This window comes from Terrapene carolina, unplaced genomic scaffold (assembly GCF_002925995.2).
Source record: "Terrapene carolina triunguis isolate 2854851 unplaced genomic scaffold, T_m_triunguis-2.0 Scaffold638, whole genome shotgun sequence".
Classification (NCBI taxonomy): domain Eukaryota; kingdom Metazoa; phylum Chordata; order Testudines; family Emydidae; genus Terrapene; species Terrapene triunguis.
In genome coordinates, this window is record NW_020664989.1 from 22,186 (window position 1) to 33,838 (window position 11,653).

The 11,653-nt window shown below is 47.0% G+C and overlaps 1 pseudogene; it reads right to left on the bottom strand.

Moving 5' to 3' along the window:
• Positions 1 to 11,653, bottom strand: part of LOC112124981 — a 573,457-nt pseudogene that overhangs the window by 1,670 nt on the left and 560,134 nt on the right.

Genomic DNA, 11,653 nt, shown 5'->3' on the forward strand with positions numbered 1-11,653 from the left:
ACTCAGAGCACGTGTAGGGCGTCTCTCCTGTGTGGATTCTCTCATGTATGATAAGGTTTGAGCTCCGATTAAAGCTTTTCCCGCACTCAGCGCATGTGTAGGGCGTCTCTCCTGTGTGGATTCTCTGATGTGTGATAAGGTTTGAACGCTGACTAAAGCTTTTCCCGCACTCAGAGCACGTGTAGGGCTTCTCTCCAGTGTGGGTTCTCCAATGTGTGAGAAAGTGTGAGCTCCAACTGAAGCTTTTCCCGCACTCATGGCATGTGTAGTGTCTCCCTTCCAAGTTGATTCTGTCGCAGGTTATAAGGTCTGAGAGGCTACTGAAGTTTTCCTCTGGCATCTCTTGAGTCACACATGATTTTGCTTTTTCTCGGAGTGCACAACTCCCTGAGACATTCCCTTTGGATCTTCCTGATAACATTCCATGTGGTTCTACTTGCTCAGCATCTTCCTGCTGGGGTTCCTCCTCCTCATTCTCACTCACCATCCCATCACCTGATGGGAGACAGAGAGAATCCAGACATCGGTCACTCCCTGTGCCGGAAAGAAAGGAAATCTGAGAGAGAGGAATGGAAAAAGGGATGAACAAACCAAAATATGTGTGGGAGAGATCAAACCTATCAGGAGCTGATTTTCCCCAAACCCTTCCCCAGAGGAGAGAGGAAGGGATCAGTTTTGGTCCGCATCTCACCAGAACACTCAGGGCAAAGCGAGATCGGGGATGGACCTGCTGCCAGTTGTCAGTCAGAATAGGTGGGAAGCCATGAGTGACATCTGCCATAATGATTCCATTCTGCAGGGAACTATCCTGAACTTGGAGAGCTCACAGGGTCTTTCTGGGGAATCCCAATTGTTTCCTGCATTCCTAAACAGTTGTTGAGTTGGTTTAACCAATTCCTCACCTGTGAAGGCAGCTTTCAGGAGCACTTCTTTCTCAGAGCCCTGGAGGTCTGGGATCCACGGCTCTTCCCCTCGTTCCAGCTGCGAGATCACATTAGGTTTGGAAACTGGAAACCCTACTCCAAGCAAAGAAAACAAGGGAGGTCAGTGAAATTTGTGGGATACTTGTCACAAAGAATATTCCATGGTTTTAACCCCAGCTCATTTTTAAGCAGTAAAATACCAAGGCCATCTTCCTTGGCTCAAAGTGGAAGGGGGGTTATTATTATTATAAATCATATTCATTACCTTAGTGCCTAAGGACCATCTAACAGTGGGTCCCCATTGTGCTAGGCAAAGTACAAACACAGAATAGTAGATGGCCCATGCTCTGAAGAATTTACAATCTAAATAGACAAGACAGACACAGAATGGGGGAAGGGGTAGAAAGCACTGTTAGAATAGAGATATTCAGGCCTGCCTGTAAAGCCTATACTTTAAGAACTTAGGTGTATTTTTATCACTTAGCTAGTTACAGGGGTATAAAAACAAAGAATCAAAATCACAGTCTGCCTGTGTATGGGTCTTCTCTCACTAGGATAGTCTGAGGCCTTGTTCTTAGGCTAAGGCCTTTGGTTTAGCAGCAGGGGCAGCCATAAGCTGGGAAGCGTAGGGTCACATCCTCACATCCCAAACCAGTCACATTGAAATAATGTGCTATTGGGCTGTTACGAAGACAATCCTGTCCGGATAGTGCCCATCACCACCAGATAAAGAAACATATTTTAAGATGGTTAAAGAAAACTTAGTTTGATAGCATCCTGTCTGCCAAGAAATCACTTATCAATGGTTGTTGTTGTGAAACCCTCATTTTTGTATTGTTTTATCTTTATGGCCACCACTTTTACCTTGTTAATCTGTCTGGTTCTCTAATTGTTTTTGTTTGCTGTAAAATTAATGTTGCTAGGTGTAAGTAAATTACGTAGTGGGATATAATTGGTTAGAGAATTATGTTACAATATGTTAGAATTGGTTAGTTAAATTTCAGTACAATGATTGGTTAAGGTATAGCCGAGAATATTACTATATAAACAAGATCAAACAGGAGGGGGAAAGGAAATTGGAATCATGTTTCTTAAAGGGGGGAAACAGGAACAGGGAATGGGGACACAGGCAAGGCTCTGTGGCGTCAGAGCTGGGATGGGGGAAACGGGGAAAACGCTCTGCGGTATCAGAGCTGGGAAGGGAACACTGGGCAACAGACTCTATCGTGTATAGAGATAATCCCGACTGGTTTGAAGGGCTTCGGAATATGCCTGCTTGGAAACTAACCCCAATAAACATTGCATTCTCTGCGCTTCGGACTACTGGTCTTTTTGCTGCTTGCTGTCTGTGTGACAAGAACCAGGGAAGTGGGAGGGTGAAGGGAAAGCCTGCTAACAAAACTGACATGACCTGATAACCAACAGGTAAGCCTTTAAGGAAGGTTTTAATACACTTTGGAACTGATCAGGGATTCCTATGAGGACTGATGAGGGGGTGATGGTAAATACACATTTAGAGAGTCTTTTCTTGTTTTATAGCTTTTCCCCATAAGGTGCACTGGCACAATGTCATGGATCCATAGGATCTGTGCAATGCCCTGGCTTTTAAACAGTCCTTGGGAGGTGCCTCTTGAGTGCACTACACCCCCAAGGGGTCCCACTCTTCCTCAAGGATAGGCCATGTAACTTCAACACCTGAGACTGAGCCTCTGGCTTCAACACTCCTATTTCAACCTGTGAGCTCTACCCAGTAGGTCCAGCTGAATTACACTCCTGTTCAGAGACAGTTCCTCATTCAATGAACAGAGTAAGTTTGTGCTGTGACACTGGGCAGACTTTTAAAACATAGCAGGGTTTATTAGTCAACCGAAACACAGCACTGGAAAGTCCTTAGACTAGCACAGGGAAGCAATAAAGACAATATAGTCCATACTGGCCAATGCCCTTGCGCCCTGCTGCTGTAGAAAACACTTTGGTTTCCTTTCACTGTCCATTTGTCTTCACTCCGGTAGAGCTCCCTGCATCTGCGAGCCCAGTTCTTCCTGCTCCCAAAAGCATAACGAGTCCATGTATGTTTCACTCAGCCAAACGGAGATCCTCCCATGGACAGGTGACAATTATTCCCTTGTCTCTGTCGGGTATTCCACTGATGTAGGTTGGTACCAGCCAGTCCTTAATGACCCATTCATAGCACCCCATGACAGATACATGACAAAACACCTCATGTCGCCCGCTCGTTATAATCATAGCAATACCAATCACAGAGGGAAACTGAGGTGTGTATTGGCATCATACAAGTATCACCAAAATTCCCACCTCTATCACACACACACGCTGCTCACAGCCCTTAGGGAGAAAGCAAAGCACAGGAACTGGACGTTAGTCCAGTGAACACAGTAGAGAACAAGCTGCAATCCGCAAACCCTGGTCAAAAAGGAGAGGCATGCGGGTCCCTACCCATAGAAAGGGGCTGGCTAGAGACCTGATACTTGAGAAGCATTCCTTGAGCAGACCATGGAGACAGGTCAAAGGCTTAGCTACCTCAGAACTGTGACATCGCAAAAGCACATTTTGGGGAATTAGGAAATCTAGTGACTCAGGTGTAATGGGAGGGAGAATTAAACTCCCCCAGAGTGTGAAGAAGGCTGGGGAATTAAACACTAAAATTCAAGAGCAACAGCCTCAAATTCTTCCGGAAAAGGAGAATGTAAGAACAAGAACTGGGCCACGCAACCTCAGGAGGGACAGGCTCAAAGATCCAAGGAGCCTGGAGGGAAGACAGCTTCTGGTTGCTGCACATGGGGAGAGGGGGGACAAGACTCTCTACAAACTCTCACTCTTGTTGACCCCGACCTGATTTTATGATCTATGACCTAGTCTCATGTCTTGTGGGCAATTTTATACTCGCTAGAGGTAAAATGTCATTATCAAAGTATTGCTTATTAGCTTGGAACATGCATGGAGGGGCAAGGAGGTGATCATAAATAAATGGGTTATTAAGGGCAGGGACTACACTACAGCCGGGATCGACGCTCTGAGATCGATCCACCGGAGGTCGATGTAACGGGTGTAGTAAAGACCTGCCAACTTGACTGCAGATCGCTTTCCAATCTACCCCTGTACTCTACCCCTGACGAGAAGATTAAGGTAAGTGACCCTGCGGTAACTTGACCTAAGGTACATCGACTCCAGCTATGTTATTCACGTAGCTGGAGTTGCGCAGCATAGGTTGACTTACCGCGGTACTGTAGACATAGCATAAGCTTGCTACAGTTCAGGGCCTTATATTAGGTTGAGGCTTTGTGGGAGTAGTTATGCTGAAGTCTGGGATTTATCTAAATAGGCCTAAGTAGAGAATCCCAGGTCAGATATTTTGCACCCTCATTTTGAGAGACTAACGAGGAACCATAAACAGGTTCAATACGCCACAGGATTCTGAAAGGAAGTAAGTTTGGGGCGGACTTTAGCAATTAGGCTGCTATGAAGTATCTTAGCAGTTGGACTGCATTCATATATTGGAATTATTAATAAATAAGCGACCTACATCATGAGTTATTAATGCTTGGTGCTTAATTATGGACTTCCCAAAGGCTACATATGGTTTGGGGCAGCTATTGACATTATTATAATCAGAGTAAAGGAGCAGATATGGTATATCGCCATCCTATTATCATAAGAAAGCGGAGTAAATACCTCTCCTAGTTACCATTTTTTAATTTTGTCGGGTCCCCGAGACAGTGTATACTGAAGCAGGGTGGATGGTCTCCCTTGCCCCTCAAATTTTGTTTCCAATGGTGTCCATAATTTGTAAGTATGCACAGTGCAAGACCCTCTTTATATACTTATCTTACTCTAATCGTTATGTGTATTGATTTTTGCCTATGATTTCAATTATAACTGTCTGTATTAAATCAAGTTTCTGTGTGTTTCACCAAATTCCATCTCCTCCATTAACTTTGAGTAGCCATGTACAAGGGCAAACTGTACCCCAATATGTAATCTTATAGGTGTAAAAATTGTACAGGCTACACTACCACCCTGTGACATCATCAACCAAGTGCCCATTTGTGCCTGGGTAGTCACCCTGCTATGGGAGGGAGGAATGCAGCAAAGACTCAGGATGGTTAGCCAGGGACGCTGTGCCTAGAGATGGGGAGGTTATACGGAGAGGGGGGTAATGAGTGGGAGACGGAGGTCAAGAGTTAAAATAATAATATTGGGGGGGGAAATGTATAATGAAGTGAAACTGAACAGAAATAAAACTGGAGTGTAGGCTCTAAAGCAACAAGACTTGAGTAGGGATTCGGGGTTAAAGGCCTGGGATCCCCCACAGCTCTAGATCCCCAAACCTCTCCTCCCTCCCACTGACCCACCCAGCCCACTTCCTGGATGCCCTTCCTCCACACTCCCCTCCCCTTCTTCCCATTACTCTCAGCCAGCATCACCTTCCAGGCACCTTGGGAACTTCTTGTTTTTCTTCCTCGTCTCTCACTACCTCATCCCTCCCTGTCCCTTCTTACCTCGAATCCTGCACACACCCTCCCCATGTCCTGGCACCCCAGAATTATCTACTCCCCCCTTCTCTTTCCTTCCCACGGCTCTGTTCTCTCTTCACCCATGGGGTCCTGAATGGAAACATTATATGCTCTCCTATCAAAAGAGGAGCTCATCTGACTGTCACACAAGCCATGCATGAGTCATACACCTATTTACTTAATTTAGAATTCTACAGGCAGTATATTTTCCTCTTAAAATGAGGAAAAGGCATGAAAGCTACAGTTTTTAATGTAGTTATTAATGTAGCCAAGGGTACATTAAATGCAATTTTAAAATGACCGATGGCACCAAAAAGGCACATGTCCAAAAGTTATACTAGTGGGTGGGAGATAAGGTAAAAAAAAGAGGGCAAGGAAACTTGTCAAAACGTGTATGATGAATAAAGGTATAAAGTTATTACTACTCAGGTTCTTTAGAGATCCCACAGCTTCTAATATCTGAAGGGACAGGACTCCTTACCCAGCAAGACCACCGTCTCATAGTTCTCCTGCATGACATCCCTGTAGAGGGCTCTCTGAGTGGGGTCCAGCAGAGCCCCCTCTTCCCTGGTGAAATACACAGCCACCTCCTCGAAAGTCACCGGCCCCTGAAAGAATAAGAGTCCAACACTCAGTACCTGCTGCACCATTCACAACCCCACTATTAACAGAACAGCAGCACCAGGTAAATGGACGCTCTGGGAGGCACATGTTAACGGTGTCCCACCCCACCTTGCTTAGAGAAGCCAGAAGGCATTAGAAGGTAGAAAGAGAGAACCTTTGTGTCTCCCAGCTGAAAGACGGAAGCAGCATCTTCACATTTATCACATACCTACTAGCCAGAGCTTGATACAGGAGATGGGGCTGTCTCTGGACCCTGCTGGTTGCTCCCTGGTAGGAATCCCAACACTCTCCAAATAAAATATATGGAAGAAAGGGGAAGTCAATAGTAAAGAATATAAGTTAGAAGGTCAGAATTTTAGAAAATTGGTAAGGGAAGCTATCAGAAATCAATGATCAATCAATGAAAATAAGAAAGAAGTTTTTAAAAGTATATTAAATACAAAATTAATCCTAACAATGGTAGTGGTAAATTACTAGATGGAAATGGCAGAATTATCAAAAAAAATGCAGAAGAGGTAAAAGTGTTCAATAAATATTTCTCTCCTGGATTTGGGGAAAAACAGATGATGTGCTCATATCATAAGATGTTGATGCCGACACTCTTTCCATTCCAACAGTAACTCATGAGGATGTTAAACAGCAGGTATTACAGTTAGATGTGTTTAAATCAGCGGATCCAGATAACAAGAGTTTTGAAAGACCTGGTGGAGGAGCGTGGTGGACTGTTAATGTTGATTTTAATTAGGACTTGGAACACTGAGGAAATTCCATAAAAGTGGAATAAAGCTAATGCTGTGCCAATATTTAAAAAGTGTAAAAGAGATGGCCCAGCTAATTACAAGAGTGTTAGTTTGAAATTGATACTGAGCAAGAGAATGGAGCAGCCAATACTGGAGTTCATTAATAAAGGATTAAAGGAGGGTACTATAATTAGTACTCGTTAGCAAAAGTGTAGACACAATAGATCCTATCAAACTAACAGGATTTCCGTATTGGATGAGATCAAAAGTTTGGTTGCAGCTAATAGTATTGATGTAATATACCTAGATTTCTGTAAGGCATATGACTTGGTTCAGCAGAATATTTTGACTAGAAAGAGACAAAATACACACGGCATATATTAAATAGATTAAAAACAGTGATTGTAAATGGGGAACCATGGTTGAGTGGATTTCTTTCTAGGGGGTTCCCACAAGGATTGGTTCTTGGCTCTGTGCTATTTAACATTCTTATTCATGACCTGGAAGAGAATATAAAATCATCACTGATAAAGTTTGCAGTTGCCACAAAGATTGGGGGTGGTGGTAACTAATGAAGTGTCAGTAGATTCCGGCTCCAGCACTGGGCATCTGAGAAGTTTTCCCAGCCCTGGCTGGGGGGTTATTTCCTGTTCCACAAAGAGGGGAAGTTCCATTCCCAACTCCTGTGCCTTGAAATTAAGCCCTATCTGACACTACACCCCCATTCAGCATAGTGGTATGAGTATAAAATGATTAGGACATAATTATGAGGTATTTTGTGCAAGATGCGTCATGTGCAGTGTCATTGGAAAAGTTATGATTGGCTGAATATGATTATCCTATTTGTGTGCATGGATCATGTTTGTATCTGAAGTTATGGATATTGACTCTGTATCTGTATTTCAAATGTGCTTACTCTGGGTAACACCCACAACTAGCCTTTCAGGTACAACAGTGAAGAAGTCACACAGCGCTGACGGCTCATCAACAAAAACAATGGACCATGGAAGAGCTTAGCCTTCCTGTGAATGTTTCAGCCAGCCTATGAGTCATGGCTACTAGGGCCTTGACTGCACTTGCAGCTGTACAGCGCTGTGAGTTAAACCTATCTTCGTACAGCTGAGTAGGGAAAGCGCTGCAGTCTGTCCACACTGACAGCTGCCCAGCGCACTGTCGTGGCCACATTTGCAGCATTTGCTGCGCCATTGGGAGCGGTGCATTATGGGCACCGCTATTCCACAGAGCACCTCTTCCCATTCTGGCGCCGTGGGTTGTGGGAAGGGGGCGTGGGTGCGGGGCATTCTGGGTCCTGTCCCAACGCCCCGTGATGCATCGCTTCACATCCCAGAAATCCCTTTGTTTCCGTCCACCTTTGGCGTCATCTTTCAACGGTTTCTGTGCAGCGCGATCTGTCTGCGGGAAATGGAGCCCGAACTGCTGAGGCGTATGCTGACTTATCTCGCCAGCACGTCACGTTTGGCTGTCGAACTATTCCTTAAGATCCAAAGTGACAGTGAGAGTGAGGAGTCCGACGATGCTATTGAGCCGCGTAACGCGTACGACACGAAATTGCTTGTGGCATTCACGGACATGCTCAGCACCGTGGAACACTGCTTTTGGGCTCAGGAAACAAGCACCGAGTGGTGGGATCACATGGTCATGGAAGTCTGGGATGACGAGCAGTGGCTGCAGAACTTTCAGATGAGAAAAGCCACTTTCATGGGACAGTGTGAGGAGCTCGCCCCCACCCTGCGGCGCAAGGACATGAGATTGAGAGCTGCCCTGCCACTGGAGAAGCGGGTGGCTATTGCAATCTGGAAGCTGGCAACTCCAGACAGCTACCGGTCAGTCGCAAACCAGTTTGGAGTGGGAAAGTCGACCGTTGGAATCGTGTTGATGCAAGTTTGCAGGGCCATTAATTGCATCCTACTCAGAAGAACCGTGACTCTGGGTAATGTGCAGGACATAGTGGATGGCTTTGCACAAATGGGGTTCCCTAACTGTGGAGGGGCAATAGATGGGATGCACATTCCTATTCTGGCACCACCCCACCTAGGATCCGAGTACGTTAATCGGAAGAGGTATTTCTCTATGGTTCTCCAGGTGCTTGTGGATCACCATGGGTGTTTCACTGACATTAACACAGGCTGGCCCGGAAAGGTGCATGACGCACGCATCTTTCAGCACACTTGGCTGTTCAGGAAGATGCAGGCCGGAACTTTTTTCCCAGAGCGGAAGATCACGGTAGGGGAAGTTGAAATGCCCATTGTGATCCTTGGAGATCCCGCTTACCCGTTAATGCCCTGGCTCATGAAACCCTACACAGGGAGCCTTGACAGCAGCAAGGAACGGTTCAACTACAGGCTGAGCCGGTGCCGAATGACTGTGGAGTGTGCCTTTGGCCGTTTAAACGGCCGCTGGCGATCTCTGTATGGGAAGCTGGACTTGGCTGAAAACAGCATCCCCGCGGTTATATCCATGTGCTGTACCCTCCATAATATTTGTGAAGGGAAGGGTGAAAGCTTCACTCAGGCATGGACCTCCAAGGTTCAACCCCTGGAGGCTGAATTTGCACAGCCAGAGAGCAGGGCTATTACAGGGGCCCAGCGCGGGGCTGCAAGGATTAGGGATGCCTTGAGGGAGCAATTTGAGGCTGAAAACCAGCAGTGATATCTGGTGCCCTGCACGGGAGTGAAGTGCAGTAGTTCCAATCTTTAGGAATCAGTGTTGCTAAGCAGACAAGCAGACTTGCAGTGCCTGTTTATTTCCTGTGCTAAGGAGTCTTTTACTTTATGCAATAATAAAGAATGTTTTCAAAGCCAAAAAATCCATGTATTGAAAAGAAAAAAAATTATTTATTGAAAAGAAACAAGGGGGTGGAGTGGGGAACGGTACAATCACAGATTCGCGTATATCCTGTCTGGTGTGCTGTGCAGTGAGTGTTGCTCTTCAGGATAGCTATACTGCATGGTGATGGGGGTTGAGTGCAGAGGGTAAGGGTTGTGGTTTTCAGGGTTGGGTGGTGAAGAGACTGGTGTTGGAGGCAGCTGGTGGCATGAAGAACACGGAAGTTGGGGAAAGTGGGTTGGAGGTGACAGTGGGGCACAACGGAAAGAGTTTTGTGACAAGGGCTGTGGGGGGGGGTGGCGTTTGCGCTTGCGGTACTGCTTCTTCTGCATGGCTACGAGCTCCTGGATAGCGTCTGCTTGGCGCTCCAGGATGCTTATGAGCCGATCCGTGCTTTGCTGCTGGTGCTCCGTGCGTTGCCGCCAGTGCGCTGTGTTTTCCTGGCAGATCCTGCTTTCTCTCTCCCTCCAGTTCTGTGCTTTCTCATTCTCTTTAATAGATTGCCGTATCACTTCTTGCAGCATGTCTTCTTTGGTTTTTCGTGGTCTCTTCCTGAGTCTTTGCAGTCTCTGAGCAGGCGATAAGAGGGACGGCTGAGGTCTCAAGGTTGATGCAGCTGTATAGGCAAAATGCAACATTTAACAGAGGCAGCATTGTTTATACCGGACAGAGTAATGATTTGCCCTGCACTTAAGGAGTAGAAAACACACAGGGTCTACACAATAGCATAATTTTCACGTCTGAAACAGAGCACACATATCCCAAGGGAGTCTCAAAATGGTGAGTAAGGGGGACTGATTGTTTCAGAGCTGCACTGTCCTCTGGGTTTCTGTGCCTTGGGGAGAGCCAACAGCTGCAGGGGGCACCTACACTGAACACTATCCCAACATTTTCCACAGGAGTTCGTCCTGGATGATATCTTGCTGCTGAGGGTGAGCTGGGAAGCAAGGGAGGGTCTTCTACTGCAATGCGGCTTCCGCCCTGGCCCATATGCAGCTTGCCTGTGTGTAGCAATGGTCCCCCCGCCCCTTGCGGCACAGTGGCGCGGACACGTTAGCCTGGCTGGGACAAGGACCACGGTGGCTCTCCTGATAAACCTGCGCAAGCGCATTGCACACATTCTGGATGAGACATTCGAGGAGATTACCGAGGCCAATTACCACCATGTGATAAACCACGTCAATGCACTATTCCGCATCTAGGCATGCATGCCTAACCCTCCTCTCCCAAAGAGCCCGCACCGAAAAAATTCTGTCCCGAAAAAAAACCCGCTTACCGGGAACCTGCTCTTCTGTTTGTCCTCCACCAAGTACCAGCTGCTGCGACTGGCTACCTTCCTCCTGGCTCGAGAAGAGTTCCTGGCTGCATGGCTCCAGGGATTCCGGGGTGTCTCCATCTGGCCCACCACCCTCACTCCCGTTTTCCTCCTCCTCCTCCTCCTCCTCCCCCCCGCCACACCGGCTCTGAAGTGTCCACGGTGGTGCTCAGAGTGGAGGTGGGGTTAACCCCAAGTATCGCATCCAGCTCTTTGTAGAATCGGCAGGTCGCAGGGGAAGCACCCGAGCGGCCGTTTGTGTCGCAGGCTTTACGGTAGGCACGCCGCAGCTCCTTCATTTTAATCCTGCACTGCAGGGCGTCCCAGTCATGGCCCATTTCCATCATGTCCTTTGATACCTTCCCGAAGATATCGTAATTCCTACGGCTGGAGCGCAGCTGGGACTGTATAGCTTCCTCCCACCAAACACTGATGAGGTCCAGCAACTCGCCATTGCTCCATGCTGGGGCTCGCTTGGCGCGTGGAGGCATGGTCACCTGGAACGATTTGCTGATAGCACTCCATGCCACGCCGGGCTGAGCAAACAGGAAGGGGATTTTTAAAATTCCCAGGGAATGTAAAGGGCGGGTCACATGGTTGGTTACCTGAGGCCAGGGCAGTAGAGTTTGAACTGATGACCAGAGTGGCTAAAACAGGCATTGTGGGATA